We start from the raw sequence: 12,038 nt of genomic DNA on the forward strand, positions 1-12,038 counted from the left end.
GTTAAAATCATTATTCCTTTCTCATTTGGTATTACATTTTTAAGAAGAGTAATAGGGATTAATAAACTACCCATTAGATTCCGCCATCAAAGACAAATACATTTAGGAAAAGATAGTCTTGAAAATTGTCAATTAGGGGAATTGGCGATCACAGTTACAAATAAGGTCAATTACACTTTATAAGTTAAAATAAAATATTGGTGAAGTAAAAACAAAAGATAAACACAAAATGTGTGTATGCGCCTTTTGTCGAACAACCATGCATGATACAAAATAGGCAAGTGGCTCACTTGTAGACGTAACTCTTGCATAGTCCCCTTCTATGGATATTCTTTTACTAATAATTTTTTTTAGAAAGAAAGGTGACAGAGTACGTTCATTTCAACTTAGTGAGTTCCCAATAGACACAACGTGATTATTAGGTTACCCCTGATCAAATCGAAGATAAAGACATTTTTTGGACTTTGCCCTATAGTAACATTAGGCCAATTTGCTAGTATATTTCACTGGCGCACACCCCATAATTATAACACACAAATCCCTTAGTTGACACATGCCAATAACTCATGCACACAAATCTAGCATTGTGTCAGCCTCAGACCCATAATTTAGAAATCAGAATCGCATATCAGTTATAATCATATTATTATTCATATTCCTTGTCATATTGAACATGTGTTCTCCCGCAAGGTTGGGCTATGATCTGCCAATTCAGTTTGCAATAAAGCTGCGTCACCAGAGGTATCACAAATAAAACTTCTTTTCGTATTTTCACATTTCACAGATAGTTTAGTACTAGGCTAGCACACAAGGTGGGTATTAACCATGACCATGGCCATGGACACACAACACTGACTCATCAATACACAACATATAGACATATATTCCGTAGAGACAACTTACCTTACACAACTCTATATCAAAGAGTTTTTAAAACTCAAAGGAAGTAAAAGGAACTCACCAGAACATTCAGGGTAAAATCTACTCTATTGGTCATTTGCCTCGATTGTTTGGACCATCTCTAGCTTCTTGAGCTAAATAAGAAATAATTATAATTATCAGGCCATTCTACTATAAATTGATTATGCATGTACTAGAGCAAAGACGTAAATCTCCTCGACAACGACCTAAGGGTTTCCCAGAAATTACCAGTCTGTTGGTACTTATTAATGGCGTTTGTTAAGCTTTTGGAAATTTTCCTCATCTCCTCTAAAGAAGATAACTTAAAAGAAATTTCTTAAGGATGTAAGAGAGAACACAAAGAGAAAAATAAAAAGTAAAACATGATGGTTATAAACACTATTTTATAGCACAAACAATGAAGAAAAGCTTAGTGGAAAGGTCTGAGTTCCCATTATCGACCTTGAATTCAAAGACTAAGTTTGTCTAATAAAATTTAAAATCTAACCTATAACACCCCTAACCTGTATCTATCGCCGAAATAGGGTTACGGAGTGTTACCGGATATTTTCAGAACATTTACAGACATTTTATGTTATTCACTATTTATTAACCGAGATCATTCAAAATGTCCCTTAATTGGACCCTCGAGGCCCAATACGAGCATTAAAATCAAGTCGGGACTTAATCGAAAACTCTAAGAATTTTTCGCGAAATTTTAAATTTTTTCCAAGGTGCAGGGCTCACATACCCGTGTGGTTCAAGGGACACACCCGTGTGACCCTGGGACATGCCTATGCTACAAGTCGTGTTCGACCCCGTGTAACTCTTTGACTTATGCACACGGTCATGCCACACGCTCGTGTGCTAGACCATGTGGTTAATTAATTCATTTCAAAATTAGGTGTAGGTTTCACACGGCCAAGACACACACTCATGTTCTAGGCCGTGTAGCATACACGGTTGAGACACACACCCATGTCTCTACCCATATGCTCAATTTCGAGCATTCTGTTTTCTCGAAATTAAAGTTCAGGGGACACACGACTTAACCACACGCTCGTGTACCAGGCCGTGTGTCATATACGATCTAGACACACGCCTGTGTGTCTGTTAGTGTTGATAAAATAAAGTCATTCCTAGCTTCATTTCTCACCCAAAATCACACCCATGACCTGCACTTTAATCACACATCCAAATACCAATCATTTCAAGCATTCAAATCAAGTAAATTCTATCATTCATCATGGCATATCATTTCATGCATACATGTCTATAATCTTACCTTAGTTAAGTCCTTAAGTTAGACATAGTTTGATCAACTACTTAACATATATGTAGCTACCATAGTTTGATAGTACAAGTATATTAAAACAAACCATTACTAGCCATCCCAATGGCTAGATTACAAGTATCATTTACATTTACATGCCAATATGGCCAATATATCCTATACATGTCATTACAACCATAATTGATTTACTATATTGTGCTGACATGGGTCGATGGATAGTGTGAGTGATCTCCACCAAGCTTCCAATCCAACAAGCTTCCGATTTACTATAAAACAGGAAAATAAAACTAAGTAAGCATAAAATGCCTAGTAAGTTCATATAACATGGTACTTAACTTACCATTCATTCTATTTCGAGGTAACTATGTAAGGCATATTCAATCAATTTGACATCAAGCCCTACACACATCCTCATTGCCCTTGTTAGTCATATATTCCATAATAATATCAAAACATATATGAGCTCAACAATAATTAAGTTTTCAAGCACATATGCTTTCCACATCATGTATTCATTCAACATGCATAATTCATCTCATTATTACAAGTATAATTTCATAATAGTTCATTTCGAGTTTAGATCATTGTATATCAAAACTTCACTCATATTACTCGAAATATCAAGGTCATGATTAGTACAATCAAGGTGTACAAGTCCATAGTCAAGAATGAACATATATTCATCAAATAAAGTCCATGTATAAATATCATCATCTCACATTTTCATATATCATTTGTCATGTATCATCATTTTCTTGTATTTTAGACGGATACGTGTAATGACTCATTTTATCATTCATATCTTCTCATGTCTGAAATTGTCACTCGTTGAATTTATTCAGAATATCAATAGATACGCAGGTTGTCATGGGTTGCGAATGAAAACCTACAATCATGATGAACTTGTGCGATCCATCGCATTCGAGAGAGGTCATTCAGCCCAATCAGACTGGTCCATTGCTTGAAGAGATTGAATGCCCATCTCCGGAGCTTGGTAAATATGGAAAGTGATCTTCAAAGATATGCTCGGCAAATATGGAAGGGGATCTCCAAAGATTGGTAAATATGGAAAGTGATCTTCAAAGATATGCTCGTTAAATATGGAAGGGGATCTCTAAAAATATGTGATCCTAGACATTAAATGTAATCTTTAGAAGATATGATTTTGTAATCTTAGAGATTTGATATCTAGATAGCTTTAAATCTTATCCATTGATGTATTTCAATATGTACCGTTGATATTGGAAAGGTTCAGCTATAAATAGAGGTCTTTCCCCCTCATTGTACTTCATTCAGTTATTAATAGAATTCTGAGAGTATTCACTCAAACTTTTCTCTCAAGTGTTCTTACTTTTCTATGGCTTTTGTTCATATTTCAAGTTCGTTCTTACTTCGTTCTTTTGTTGTTCTTCTTGGGTGCCTTAGAGGAGTTTTGTTGAATCATCAATTATTACGAGTTAGGCTAACTTAGGCGTTTTTAAGCTAAGAAATTGCCTAAGGCCACACAGATTACTTGTGAAAACTCTAATTCCGTGACAGTTGGTATCCGAGCTAGTGTTTGAAGGCACCATTGAAAGATATCGAAAGAAGTTACTGAGAATGTTGATGGAATAGAGACCCATAGAAGGGCTATGAAAGCTAGCCATTCGAGGGACATACTGTCAGCTTTGGAGGATCGAGTCGTCACTCTCGAGGAATCTATGGGGGATACTAAGGAGATGATTGATAATGTCGATGATAGGCTTAATGATGGGTTGTATTTTATGCAAGAGCAGCTCAAAGAGTATGTGTTGGATAATGTTGAAAAACTGACTAGTAGGGATGATGCCATTGAGGCTATGATGACTGGTAAGGCTGATGCCATTGAGACTATGATGGCAGCCTTGAAAGAGGAGATTGCGAAGCTCAAGGGTGAACTCACAATCTATAAGGCTATTTTGGGCAATGGAAGGTTAGCTGCTGTCGTACCCAAGGCCAATGTGGATGTTCCCAAGCCCAAGGAGTTCAAGGGAACAAGGTCCGCAAAAGATGTGGACAATTTTCTATGGGGAGTCGAGCAATACTTCTATGCCAAAGGCATCACAAAGGTAATTACTGTTGCTATATATCTTACTGACGTTGCCTTGTTGTGGTGACATTAGGGGTGAGCGTTTGATCGAATCGAATAGAATGAAAAAATTTTGAGTTAATTGAGTTGACAAATCATATTTTATCATCCTAATTTGATTTGAAATTTTCTCGATTCGAGTCGAGTGAGATGGAATTCAAATTGAATCAAATCGAATATATTTGTTCGAGTTAAATTTTAAAAAATAATTTTAGGTCCTTGTAACCACTGTCACCTATCATAATAAAATTTGTCCACCTTAATCAAATTTTTTATTAACTTTCATCACCTCATAATTTATTTATTAATCTTTTATATACGGGTTAACTTCTTTGCTTGCTTAGTTGTTTCAATTATCTTGATTCTTTCCACCATGTATTTTTGGAATTAAAAATATATTAAATGTAAAATGTGATTTTTAATAAAATTTATTTTAAAGATAAATGTGAAATTGATACCAATATAAAATTTTAACACGAATATTTTATGGCATAATTAATAATTCAATTTTAATATAAATATTCAATATGACTAAACAATTCAATAATATAAATAATATAAAATGTGAAATTTAATTTAATAATATAAATAGTATATATATATATAAATTAAATTTTACTATTTATGTTTAGTAATTTTTTGGATAATTTTGATTTTTATTTGAGAGTAAGGGGTGAGAAGTAAAGTTAGGAGGAAAATAAACAGTTTTGGGGAATAAAAGTTTGAGGGAAAGTAAATGGGGGAGAAAAATTTTGGAGGGAAAATATTAAAAAAAAATTGGGGGGGATGGGTTTGGGGTAGATGGGAGGTGGGATGGGAAGGGAGTAAAAGTTTTAGGGGGAAAGTGAGAGGGAGTAAAAATTTTGGGGAAAAATAAAAAAATTTTGAGGGTTTTTGGGAGTAAAATTTTGAGAAAAAAGTAAATGGGAGAGTAAAATTTTAGTTGGAAATGGATTTTGGGTAGATTGGGGGTTGGGATGGAAGGGAGTAAAAGTTTTAGGGGGAAGTGGGAAAGAGTAAAAAGGTTTGGGAGTTTAGGGTAAAAAATAAAATATTATAGTTTGATATTCGAATTATTCGAATTATTCAAGTTATTTGAACTTGAAATTCGAAAAAAAATAAGTTGACTCGAGTAACTCGATTCGTTTAACTCGAAATTCGATTTTTTTTTCAATTTTTTCGAGTCGAATCGAGTTTTGTTCACCCCTAGGTGACGTCGTAGGTTCACCGATGTGAGATATGGTGGGACAGAAATTGAAACTTGGAAGGAATTTCAATGTGAGTTCAAGGCACAGTTTTATCCAGAGTATACCGAGTATGAAGCTCGGGCAAAGTTGCGTCAGCTTTCACAACAAGGCATTGTGAGAGAGTATGTGCAGGATTTTAGCGAACTCATGCTTCAAATATCAAATATGGGTGAGAAAGAGGCATTCTTTTCCTTCATGGATGGGTTGAAACCATGGGCGAAGTAAAAGTTGCAATGTCGAGGAGTCTAAGAGCTTACCAAGGCCATGTCTGTAGCAAAATTGTTGGCTGAATTTAGTGGGAAGAAAGACAAGCCTGAGTGTTCTAAGCCCAAATTCAATCAAAAGGGAATAGTGGGGAAGCAAAGAAAGGCCCCCTAGGAATGGCAACCGTAGGAGGCCTTGGGACAAAAAGAAAAGTGGGCCTATAACAATCTTGGTTCAATACTAGAGGGTGTTAAAGATAAGACGTGTCATGGGCTGATGTTTGTAGACATCATTGTGGCCAATAAAAAATTGGTTACGCTTGTCGACATAGGTGCTTCTGATTTGTTCATGTCCGAAAAGACTGCTTGTAAACTTGACCTCAAGATAGAGAATAAGACGGGTTGGATCAAAATAGTGAACTCAAAAAGTGTTCCAATCAAGAGGGTTACGAAGGGAGTGGATCTCTAACTTGGTGATTAGACCGGTAAAGCATCCATTAAGGTAATACCCCTTGATGACTCTGATTTTGTGGTTGGACTAAGCTTTTTTGACCAAGTTAATGCTTTCATTGTTCTTTCGGGAAATTACATGGTGATTTCGGATTCAAACCATCAATACATGGTGAAAATGAAAAGGAAAAGAGACTTGAAGGGAAAAACATTGTCAGCAATTCAATTTGCTAAGGGAGTACGTAGAGAGAAAGTCTTCTATTTGGCCACCTTGAAAAATGAGGAGGCGATTAATTTCGTTGGTGAGATTTCGAAACAAGTGAGGGAGTTATTACAATCTTTTCGATATGTAATGCCCGCTTAGTTGCACAAAAATTTTCCACCTAAGAAAGAAGTGGACCACAAGATCGAGTTAGTGTCTAACATGGTGCCACTAGTAATGGCCCCATGTCGTATGTCTCCACCGTAATTAGAAGAGTTGCGGAAACAATTGAAGGAACTTTTAGATACAGGATTTATTAGGCCATCTAAATCTCCATATGGTGCGCTAGTGTTGTTCCAAAAGAAACATGATGGGTCGTTGAGAATGTGCATAGATTATTGAGCCCTAAACAAGATTAGTGTGAAGAACAAGTATCCTATTCCTCTTATTACAAACTTGTTTGATCAACTTGGTAATGCAAGATGGTTTACCAAGTTATATTTGAGATTAGGGCATCATCAAGTTTGGATAGCCGAGGGGGACGAGCCAAAGACAACTTGTTAATAAACCATAATTTATACATATTTTTATCCTAAGCTTAGCATTATTTTGGATGAATTATCCTTAGAATCGGTGAATTCGATGCTCCTAATACTTTAATTTCATGTTTTATACTTAGGAGAGCATAGGAGAGTAAAAAGAGCGAGAAACGAACCAAAAATAGAGAAATTGGGTCAACATGGGAAATCAACATGGCTTGGACTTCCTCATACGGGTAGTTCACATGGCCATGTCCATTCAACAGACTTGAACACGGTTTAAAGCAATCGAACACGGGCGTGTCACAAGGGCGTGTCCCTGTCGAGCCCAAATCTAGTCTCTTGAGGGTTTTGAAGCATTCTAAAGCCTATATAAACACCTCATGAGGTACTAAAAAGACACACACGGAGTAGGAGGCAAGGAATTAATCGAAGAAAGCTGATTGATCCATCTCAGAAGGCGGATTCACCTTCAAGACTGAAGATCTCCCTTCAATTCCCTTCAAGAGTTCTTGGGTTTTCTTTATGTTTTGAGATGTTTTCTTTCATAAATATGAACTAAACCCCCTAAATACCTAAGGGGAATGAAACCTAATATGGATTTTGTTATTATTATATGAATTATATGATAAATATTTGACTTGGTCTTAATTATGAGTTTTTAATTCTTGCTTTAATATTTTAGGATATTGATTCAAGTACTGATGTGCTTATTCAGAGGAGCAAAAGTCTCTGTCTAAGAGTAGATCTAACATAATTAAACGGAGTTGATTGCACGCCTAAATATAGGGTGACATAATTTTGTCAGATTAGGGTGAAACCTAATAAGGGAATCCATAGATCGAGTTAATGCAACACTAGAGGTTTTAATTAGAAAGAGATTTTAATTAATCAACCTAGGGTTAGATATTGTTAGTCTCAAAAGAGATAATAATATAACTTAGGGATTTCTACGGATCAGGTCAAGTGAATAAATCATCTGATTCAGAGTCAATAACAAGTGAAGTCTAGGCGGATTTTTCCCTTAGGTATTGTCCAAATCATTCAGTTTTCCCAAAAGTTATTTCCCCAATTTACTTTCTGTGCATTCTTAGTTTAGTAATTAGTTTAGATAAAACAAACCCCTTTATTTTTAGGCTAGATAATAAAAAGAAAGTTAATACTAGTACTTTTAGTTCTTTTGGGTTCGACATCCCGGTCTCGCCATAAGCTATACTACTATTCGATAAGGTGCGCTTGCTTTTGTCGTGATAATAGTTAGTTTTCAAGAACGGACATTTTTAAATTATAAAACTTATCACGATTCACATCACATCAAGTTTTTGGCGTCGTTGCCAGGGAGCTAAGATATTAGGAACATTTAATTTTTATTACTTTAGCCATTTATTTTATTGCAACTTAAATTTTATTTTGATTTTTGTTACTAAATTTTCTTTTCCTTCTGACAGGTTTTTATAGTTTATAAATAGAAGAAACCCATCAGGACCATTACTTTTTGATAGTGAGATTGAACACACAGCTCACAGAAACCGAAGAGAAATAAGGCGAAGTTTAAGATACATAGAGGAATGACAAGAGGACGATATTCACACCACAGCCGAGGAGATGGCTGAAAATCAGGAAAACCTGCTACCTCCTGCAATTGCTGCTGATCCAGTAAATCAGAATTCTGCTCCACATATTATGGATGATAATGCTGAACCTACTTTAACAGGAACTGAGTCAAGTATAGTTAGGCCTACTGTTGCTGCAAATTATTTTTGAACTGAAACCTAACACAATTCAAATGATCCAACAGTTTGTTCAGTTTGATGGTTTGCAGGGCGAGGACCCAAACGCTTATTTGATGAATTTCTTAAAGTTTTGAGACGCTTTTAAGATCAATGGTGTTTCTGATGATGCCATTCGCTTTCGGTTGTTTCCCTTTTCATTGAGGAACAAAGCTAAATAGTGGTTGAACTTGTTACCACGAGGGTCAATCACTACTTAGGAACAAATGACCGAAAAATTTTTACTTAAATATTTTCTACTGACTAAAACGGTTAAGTTGAGGAATGATATCTCTTCTTTTGTGCAGATGGATCTAAAAACACTCTATGATCCATGGGAGAGATACAATGATCTATTGAAAAGGTGCCCTCACCATGGGTTACCATTATGGTTGCAGGTTTAAACGTTTTACAACGGCGTGAACCCCTCAACAAGGCAACTTATTGACGCAGCTGCTGGTGGGACTATCAATAACAAAACACCTGAAGTGGCTTACGAATTTATTGAAGAGATGTCACTGAATAACTATCAGTGGCAAGTCATGAGAACAAAGCCGACAAAAGCAGCCGGTGTTTTCAACCTCGATGCGGTTACTATGCTATCTAACCATGTAGAACTTTTAAATAAAAAAATTGACGGTTTATATAGTTCTACTCAGGTACATCCAGTGATGAGGTGTGATTCAAATGGAGGAAGAGCGCACACAGAATATCAACCTTTCAATCCTAGCACTGAGGAGGAACAAGTTCAATATATAGGTAATAATAATTCTAGATCCCAAAATAACCCATATAGTAACACATATAATGTAGGTTGGAGGAACCATCCCAACTTTTCGTGGGGTGGTCAAGGGAATCAAAGGCCACAACATCCTCTGGGTTTTCAACAATCACCTTACCAACAGGAAAAGAAGCCGAGCCTTGAGGAGATGCTAACAAAGTTTATCTCGGTGTCAAAAACTCGCTTTCAAAATACCAAAACAGCACTTAAGAATCAACAAGCATCAATCTAAGGCTCGAAACTCAGATAAGACAGCTCGCCAAATTAATTTCTGAACGACCACAAGGTAGCTTGCCAAGTAATACTGAATCTAACCCAAGGGAACAACTCAACACGATTACCACTCAAGGTGAGGAAGGGTTAGTTGAACCTGAAACAAAACCAAGGCAAGGAATGGTGGTAGGTAAAGGTAAAGGTGAGATAGTCCACTGTGAGCAACAACCGGTAAGTAAAGAGTACAAACTACGGATGCCATACCTCAATGCGACAAGGAAAGATAGCACAGATAAACAATTCGATAAATTTCTTAAACTATTAAAGAAATTGCATATTAACTTACCGTTTATCGAAGCTCTTTCGCAGATGCCAAACGTAGTTAACTTTTTAAAGGAGCTTTTAGCAAATAAGCAGAAGTTGGATAAGGCGTCGCATGTGGAGATGAATACAGTTTGCTCAGCCATTCTGTAGAATAAGCTGGCCAACAAATTGAAAGATCCAAGGAGTTTTACGATTCCTTGTTTAATTGGTAGCTTAGATGTTAGTAATGCTTTGGCTGATTTAGGGGTCAGTATTAATGTCATACCCTACAAAATGTTTAAACAAGTAGGTCTTGGGAAACCCAAACAAACTAGGATAAGCATTCAGTTAGCAGATAAAACAATTAGATTTCCTAAGGGCATTATTGAAGATGTACTCCTTAAAATTGACAAATTTATATTCCCAGTCAATTTTTTTATTCTATATGTAGAAGAGGATAGTGACCTGCCTTTAATTTTAGGAAGGCCCTTTTTAGCAACTGCTAGAACTATAATTGATGTTGGTACAGGTGAACTTCGTGTGGGTGATGAAACAATCACTCTTCAAGCTCGAAATTCTACTAATACTGATCATGTGGTGCAACCTTCTTTACAGGAAATACGTTCGAAAAGCATACATGAGCCTTGTTCAAATAACAACAAAGAACCCATCTATGAAGAACAAATGCTACAAATTGAGGAACTAGATGAATGGCGAACACAGAAACTGAGAGCACAAGATAGACCAAAACCATGCCATGACAAGCTCAATGTTTCACCAAATCAACTTAAGGTTGGAGACAAAGTACTACTAGATGCAGTAGACCCTCATATTGCTACTTCTGAACCAAATGGAGCAATCCCTCTTACGGTACTTAGCATTTTTCCATACGGTACAGTCGAGGTAATTCATCCCAAATTCAGCACTTTTAAGGTAAATAGTACTCGTCTAAAGCCTTATTTTGAGTTTGATAGCAGGAATGAAGAGTGTAAACTCCTCGCACCACCATGACCATGCACAAAGAGAGGTAAGTCGAGCTTGTACTATAAATAAGCGCTTTTCGGGAGGCAACCCGAGCACTAACAGTGTTAACTTCTTTTAATTTTAGTTTTTAACATCTAATTCACTAACTAAGCCTTTGAACACATATTTTCCAAATCCACACGACCAGGCACATGGGCGTGCCTTAAGTCGTGCTCATACCACTGGAGGAGACACGACCGTGTGATACAGCCGTGTGAAAACAGAGCGAAAGTTTTCCCCAACACGGGATTCGATACGTTGCCATGGTTGTGTGAGATGACCGTGGATGAAATTGTCAAAACAATACGGGTGTGCGCCATGTCCGTGTCCAGAAGCTGTGGTTGAAACTGAGAAATTCACACGGGCGTGCGACACCCCCTTGCCCACCACCCATGCTCGAGACTGTGAAATTAACATGGGCGTGTGCATCCATACACGGGTGTGGGAGAAGCAAACAAAGTAGGACACGGCTGTACGACACGACCGTGTGCACCAACATGGCTAAAGAACACGGGCGTGGGCCGAATTTCAGACGCGTCCTGTAACACCCCCTACCCGTATCCGTCGCCGGAATAGAGTACGAGGCATTACCGAGGAGTATAAAAACACTTACAGATAATTTAAATATATTTTCATAACAACTTGTCTTGATTTCATACTATTTCATATTTAAGCTTTACTCACCAAAGTATTTGAAATATCATCTTTATGCAAATAGCACACATGAGGTACATAATTCCATAATTAAGAATGAACAAATTTATCAAACATATTCCACATTCATATATCAATGTCTCACATTTCCATATATCAATAACCGTCATTTTTCTTGTTTTTCAGATAATTATGTGTACCATTGATAAGCATGCAATTCACTATTTCTTCCTGTCAATTACAATTTCAAATGACAAATTCGTATGAATGAGCTCAACCTCATTAGGTGTTTAAATTCTGTCACTTTGATTCACATACTCATAATTTACTAACATATCCTGTCAAACACAATC

The 12,038-nt window shown here is 36.6% G+C and overlaps 1 non-coding gene across 1 annotated transcript; it reads right to left on the reverse strand.

Moving 5' to 3' along the window:
* Positions 1-8,986: 8,986 nt before the first annotated feature.
* On the reverse strand, positions 8,987-9,093 carry LOC128282137 (small nucleolar RNA R71). The gene has a single exon (XR_008272389.1). It is a non-coding gene; the product is annotated as a small nucleolar RNA R71 (small nucleolar RNA).
* Between the last annotated feature and the right edge of the window lie 2,945 nt (positions 9,094-12,038).

Source organism: Gossypium arboreum, chromosome 1 (genome assembly GCF_025698485.1).
Source record: "Gossypium arboreum isolate Shixiya-1 chromosome 1, ASM2569848v2, whole genome shotgun sequence".
Taxonomy (NCBI): domain Eukaryota; kingdom Viridiplantae; phylum Streptophyta; class Magnoliopsida; order Malvales; family Malvaceae; genus Gossypium; species Gossypium arboreum.